General features: G+C 36.0%; 1 long non-coding RNA gene across 1 annotated transcript; it reads right to left on the reverse strand.

Moving 5' to 3' along the window:
* Positions 1 to 2,247: 2,247 nt before the first annotated feature.
* On the reverse strand, positions 2,248 to 3,502 carry LOC148781065 (uncharacterized). Its single transcript, XR_016060639.1, has 2 exons — positions 3,371 to 3,502; positions 2,248 to 3,183 (listed from the first exon to the last, which is right to left on the reverse strand). It is a non-coding gene; the product is annotated as an uncharacterized LOC148781065 (long non-coding RNA).
* Between the last annotated feature and the right edge of the window lie 3,573 nt (positions 3,503 to 7,075).

Below are 7,075 nucleotides of genomic sequence, written 5' to 3' on the forward strand. Positions count from 1 at the left end.
TAAAGATAGATTTTGAGATAATCCTAAAAATATTTTACAACAAAATTATATACCATGATAAAATTTGAAGGTACACCTTACCTCTATAGATATAGATGCATCTGTATGCCAACTGTACCCTTCAGATAATACTTTTCTTTTTTTTTTGGTATGGGAATCTTTTTTTTTTTTTTTTTTTGGGTAAATAGGGTGTTGGATTCCCATCCATGAGGGAACGAATATCTTCTAAGTGGGATATTAGTGGATTGGGTTATGTTTTGGTCGTTAAAGGATAAAGATGAACTCGCATGATTACCTTTTGGGGCTTCCCTCTTTTCTCTATAAATAGGCAGGTAGGATAGTCGCAACAAGTCGGGTCAGGTCCGAGCAGACCCGGTCTCAAATCCGACCTGATTAGATTTCACCCCGGACCTAAGTCTAGATATTAAAAAAATAAAAAAATATATTTTTTATATTATTTAGTACGTTTATTTTAGTAATTTTTATATATTTTGTACTCGATCGACCCCAACCCGACCCGATAGGATCCATGCAAGACCCAAACCTGACCCTCATCCAAATGATTTTGACCCAGACTCGACCCGCCAGGTCCAAACATTGACCCAGACCCGTTAGGCCAATCTGCTGGCTGGATTCGAGTGCCACGCCTAATGTAATAAAAGAAAGGGTTAAGGGGGTATAGAGAGCCCTTGGGTTGTGTGTAGAGAGAGAAAATCTTAGAGAGAGAATGTAGAGGCAAATTGGAAAATTAGGTTGGATCCAACCTGCCAGGTCCAAACATTGAGCCCGACCCGTTATGCCAATCTGCTTACTAGATTCGATTGCCACGCCTAATGTAATTAGACCATCCGTGCACAACAAAAACCCAATAGACTCCTTTAATCACTCGCTCTCCACATATAGACTATATGTATGAATCAATGTTCACAATCAAATCGAAACGGTTAACCGGACATGGCCCAAAAATGGTTTAACCGGCCTAACCAATAAATAGATCGATTCAACCGTTCTAACCGGACAAATACCGAGCAATAAAAAAAGTAATGAAAAAATTAAAAAGATACAAAAAAAAATCTACTAAAATAATAAAAAACATATAAACAATGATTAAAACAAAACACATTCAAATGAAGTTGAAAATTAACAAAAAAAAATGGCTTTTAACAAATCAATTTTTTAATTAAAGTGAATATTAATAACCAAAATAATTTTAAATCTTTACCATAGTGTATTTTAAAAAATACACTATAAACCAAATTTCTTATTTTTGGGAATTTATATACATTTATTTTATTTTTGGCCCAAAACCGGAATCGGACTGGTTCCAATCTAACCGGGTGGTTAGATCTATTTTTCCAACAGCGGTATGAATCATTATAATACATGATTAAGAAATACAGCACCCCAACATGCACATGCGTTCTTTGCTTAAAAAGAAAGGATGCACAAGGTCATTTTAAATTTCTTTCGCTTGGTTTGATCCATGTGCAATCCATACTTCTCCTTTAAAATTTTCTGAATTCCCCACATGAAAAAACTATCAAGGGCCTTTACATATTTTCCACGGGACAAGTTTAGTCTGCATAAGCCACGAAAGTTTAACAGTCCAATCAAACCGCTAATGGAGAAAAGGCAGCAAGATTCAAATAAAAGAGGGAGACACAGAGGAGAAGAGGTAGATGAGTCTCAAAGGTCCCTCGACATTCTCTCTGTTTCTATGGAAATGTAAACAATCAGCAGGGTTATGATCAGGGATTATCTGATCATAACATTGATTATTTCCCTAAAATCTCTATAATTGAAGTGTAGAAAATCAGAAAAGCAAGTGATGGTGATTTTGATGATATGTTGATTTTGATGATTTGATTCTTATTATTCATGTACAGCAATATTAATACGTAAATCAGTACGTACGACTTTCAGATTTGTGCTTCTATATACCTTTATCTTGCAGTAAATAGAGACCAAATAAGGATCCAAGGTTAATCTGAAACCCTCTTATAAGTTTAGATTATATGTCATCTATCAAATTTAAATAATTAGATATAAAAACTCTACAAGATGAAAGTGCAACCTTTCCCCTCTACAAGAAGGAGGCAGTAAAAATGTTTTCTACAATATGAAAGATTTGGGGGTAGTTTTTGGCACAATTTTGTTGATGTGGAGAGAAGGGGTGGAATATGTGGTAAAATATCACATACAAACGCATCCTAATCTAACTATGAAATCCAAAGTTACCAACAAATAACAGCAGATCTCACCTCACAGGATAAGTTCCCAATTCAAATCAAATATTCCATAGAAATCAAGTTCAATTTCCAACATCCTTCCTTAAACTTGAATTATGTACATGCATTGCCTACCAATCTAAATGGTGTTCGACTCTTTCTCACATCTGGACATTCCATCTTCCAAAACATTGACATCTTCAACTTCATACTAGCCATTTGCCAGCAATTTTGTTTGTCATGTAGCACACCTTAGGCAGTGGATCTTGATAATCTTTACAACACATGAATAATGTGGCCAACTTTAGCTTTTGGATAACTTTCACGAACCCAAGATCGAGCAAGACCTTGGCCCCAACAAATTTCCAATCACAAAGAAAGGAGAGCACCAATAACAGCACTCCACCTATGCTTATCCACACTGAATTGTGACTGTAGTCCACGAGCATGAACGCTTCAAGCTTCATAGTTAAGTAGCAGTCTTCATGGGTTCATGGGTTCTGCTAAAGGTCATACTCTTTTTCAAATCTCTGTACAGGACCTCTATCAAGTATGAATCTTTCTAGGTCTCACTCTCATCCTCATGCTATGTTATATGGATTCTTTTGTTTGGGTGCCTGAACAGTGTCTGACATGCCTCAACACATGTACTGACATACCAGCACATATTCTTTTGGATTATTCTTCTTGCTTATTAACTATTGATTACATTTAGAGCTTTGATCTTCATTTTTCTTACGAGTAGACACACGAATTTGAAAATGTCAGTGAAACGTCCAAATTATCTACAAATGCAGCCAATCAAGGAATAATTGATTATCTCGTTCTCATCACGAAATGCAATACTACTAAAACATTGTTGGGCTGTTCTCTTCATAAAATGGTCATGTCATCAAATCCTCTTCTTCATGGCATGAGGAACCTTGTACCCAGGTTAGACACCGACACACATACCCTTGTCGATTAAAAACGAAAAATGGAAAATCAATTAAAAACCATTTCATCAGAAAATGAGGAAAAAAAAAAAGATGCATTAAAAATCATAAAGAAAAAAGAAGTATATCCATTGTTTGCTATAAATCAGCTATAACTACTTTTGTAAAATAAATATATGAATTTTAATTTGGAAAAATGAAATTTACCAGATATTGAGAACAATCCCCCAATCTTCATGCTTAGTGTCATTTGATGCCTCCAATCTTTGTCAAAGTTTCCTTGGACAAGCCGCCAAACCAAAATTTGAGTTTCATGTTCGGTTCTAGATGATCCGGCCTCTTGAAAATTTGAATGAATAGTAAACTCGAATTTGAATCTTGCAAATCCTTATTTTTTGTGAGAAGGTTAAATGAAGAACCAAAAGCTAGACTTAGGGAACAAATTTAATCAAAGATCAACTAACTATTGCGAACAAATCGCAACTTTTCAAAATCAAGTAAAATTTTTGTCGAAATCTTCAATCTCTCAAATACGTCAAAATTGATTTTTCTTCTCAAATCTGATATATCTAGTAAATAGATCATGCAAAAGTTAGTCAATGGGTGAAATTTCAACTGAAATTGTTGTCCTAGGGCCTCTCTTAATAAAAACAATGCAGGAAAAAAAGGGGACGGATTCCCCTTCTCACAAACCCCAACATCACTCCCCCCCTCTTCGGTGGGTTTTTCTTCTTCTTCTTCTTCCTTTTTTTTTTTTTTTTTTTTCTTTTTGATGTTGGGGTGTGGGGTGTTGGGGTAGAAAAGAGAGGGGGCAAGGGGGAGGGGGTTTTTCCTTCTTTTTTTATTTTTGATTTTTTCATTTTATTTTATTTTTAATTTTTTTGGGTGTTGGAGGAGAAAAGAGAGGGGTTGCTTAAACGCCATAGTGTAATACTCACCGAAGTACTATAGCAAATCACCCGAGTACTTGAAAACTCGGGTGAGTGAGCCCATGTTTTGATAGTACTTGGGCATGTCTATAGCCCGAGTACTATACACCTAATATATATGGGGCTATTCCGGGCTCACAGGCCGCCAAGCCCGAGTGACTCGCCTAATTCTGAAGCCACTTGGGTGAGTTTTCTGACACCAATGAAAAACAAAAACCTCAAGCATCCCCAACAAAAAAATTGTTGACCACAAGACCTAAATTTCCACTAATAAACAACAAACAAATAAATAAATAAATAACACAAGATACTCCTCTCTCCCTAAAAAATTGTATGCTCTCACGTTCCCGCCTTTTGATGTGATGACAAAAGATTGAGGCAAAACTTGGTATTAAGAACTTGAAATAATCCAGGAAAATGAAGAGATTGAGGAAAATGCCGCACATAGAATTAGAGCTGCGTAGGTGAAATGAAAATGTGCAATCGGAGTTTTATGCGATTGCCGCATACCAATGAATCTGAAGGGCAAGTTCTATAGGAAAGTTGTGAGACCAACTTTGCTTTATTGGGCAGAATGTTGGGTGGTCAAGAAGCAATGTACCCATAGGATTAGTGTAGCTGAGATGAGGATGTTGAGGTGGATGAGTGGCAAGACAAGAAGGGATAGAATTCGAAATGAATACATTCGAAAAACTTCGGTGTGGCACCAATAGGTGATATGATGAGAGAAAGTAGGCTTAGGTGAGTTGATCATGTGCAACACAAACCCAATACAGTACCTGTTGGGAAGTGCGAGTTAGTTCAAGTGGAAGGCTCAAAAAGGGGAAAGGGATCAGCCCAAAAGGACATAGTTGGAAGTAGAGAGAAAAAATATGGGAATTAATGGCTTCATTGAGAGTATGACCCTTGATAGAGTAGAATGACGATTCGTGTAGCCAACCCCAAATAGTCTAGGAAAAGTCTTTGATGATGATGATGATTGATGATTCACAAGGAGGAAATATGAGGGAGGTGATCCAAAAGACTCTCCAGTATGAAGTGGGATACAATCACAAGGTAACTACAGCCTAGTAATTTGAAGGGAACTTTTGCTATCACAATAAAGAGGTATATTCCAAGAAGAGGAAAGATCAAATCATATTTAAAATTCTTTTAAGCAAACCAATTTCTCTGGTTGTACATGATAAAACATGCTATCCAACATTAAATGTAGAAAATGTGATTTATGTTTGAACAATTGTTTCAAGCGGGCTGGACCGCAATTGTACAATATACGGTCCAGAGGTATAAAGCATCCATCTTAAAAGTGGATGCAAATAGGTGGTCCATCTAAAAACAATTGTAACTAACGATCCAAATGTTTTCGTAATATAATTACTATTTCTAGTTTTCAAATTTTATTTATTTTTTCATATTCATGATCTCCATGTTAAAGATTATATATTCTCTAAAAATTAGGATCAAACTATATTTAAAAAATATATTTATTGCCAAGCCCGCATTTGTACATGTGCAGGCTTGGTTGCATGCTAACCTCATCCTTTATGTTTTACTCTTTCAAGAAAACAATGACTTGCACATGAACAGACACATTGCATGAGTGACAAGTAACAGGGCACCATCTTCAATCAAAATATATGAATAAGCAATAGGAGGCAAAGAATATGATGATGACAATAACACCCATGATTAGCCATGCACATGGATGACAGATCCTCTGATAAACACTTGCTGGCAATGTTAAACAAATCGACTCGGCCAAGGTACTTGGCACCTGGCCGAGCCGATTTTCTCAGGCGAGTCGAGTAACCCGCCCGAGTCCAACTCAATTTTTTTTGTGAAGAAAATGAAGAAAAAATGTAATAGCTATAAGTAGTGGGCTTCCTTTGAACAGTAAACTGCTAATGGCGCCTAGTTTATGTTGTGACATTGAGCCTCTTCTTTACAACACATTGAGGGTTCGGTTCTTTGCATTTTTTTATAACTTCTATCGTATAAAACAAAAACGAAAAAGTTTAAAAATAGGCTTCCACCAGCCGATCGCGGGATTCAACCTTGCAATACAATGAGGTTCACGCGCCCCATACTAACCATGAAGCCCTTCAAACATGAATGACTTAAGTTTGACATATTAAGATACATAACGTTTACTAAAATGTTGTACAGTCTGTTCGCCCAAAACTCGCCTCGCCTATAGGGGGGCAATGCCGAGTTACTCAGCCAAGTCCGAGTGGCATCAGCCGAGTTTTAAAACTATGCTTGCTGGAAACTGACTTTTTCTTCTTCTTTTTTTTGAGAACACTTGCTGGAGACTTACTTGCCAATAAGAAGGGGCTCACGAAATGGGAATCAAACACAATATCCACTTCAAGGATGTTGTAAACTCATGCAGTAGATTTATTCAAAGAAAAAGAAAGAGAGAAACAGAGAGAAAACTCATGCAGTTTGTAGTTGCCACCATGAATTGGCTCACCACATGGAAAGCATAATATGTCTGGTCTTGGGATGTTGAACTAAACAAGGAACTGGAGTTGAAAAGTGAAACTCCACAGTTGCATGAAGCTTGAAACTAAGCATCATAAGCTTGACAATAGCTATGTAACCAAGAGAATTAGTATGAGCATGCAAGTTTGAACAGTGTGACATGGACATCAAGATGGATGTTGGTTTATGAGACAGCAACAACAAAGTATGTTAACATGGCAATGTTTTTAAAACTGAATTAAGTATGAAGCTAGGTATCATATGTATTTCTCATATTCCAAATAAAATACAATAAAATACATCCAAAGAATAACTTATTGTGATAGTATTACTTTTGAATAAAATTTTCGTTAAGTTCCATGATATGGTTTTGTAAATGTATAATACATTGTTTACATTCATGTGTATAAAATTTATTTCTTTTTAAGTCCACAAGAAAAAAATTTAGAAGTTCGAGTCACAATACATAGTAAACTTTAAATAGACATATAAATTATCA

Source organism: Amborella trichopoda, chromosome 8 (assembly GCF_054954075.1).
Source record: "Amborella trichopoda isolate Santa Cruz 75 chromosome 8, AtrichopodaSantaCruz75HAP2 v2.0, whole genome shotgun sequence".
NCBI classification, from domain to species: domain Eukaryota; kingdom Viridiplantae; phylum Streptophyta; class Magnoliopsida; order Amborellales; family Amborellaceae; genus Amborella; species Amborella trichopoda.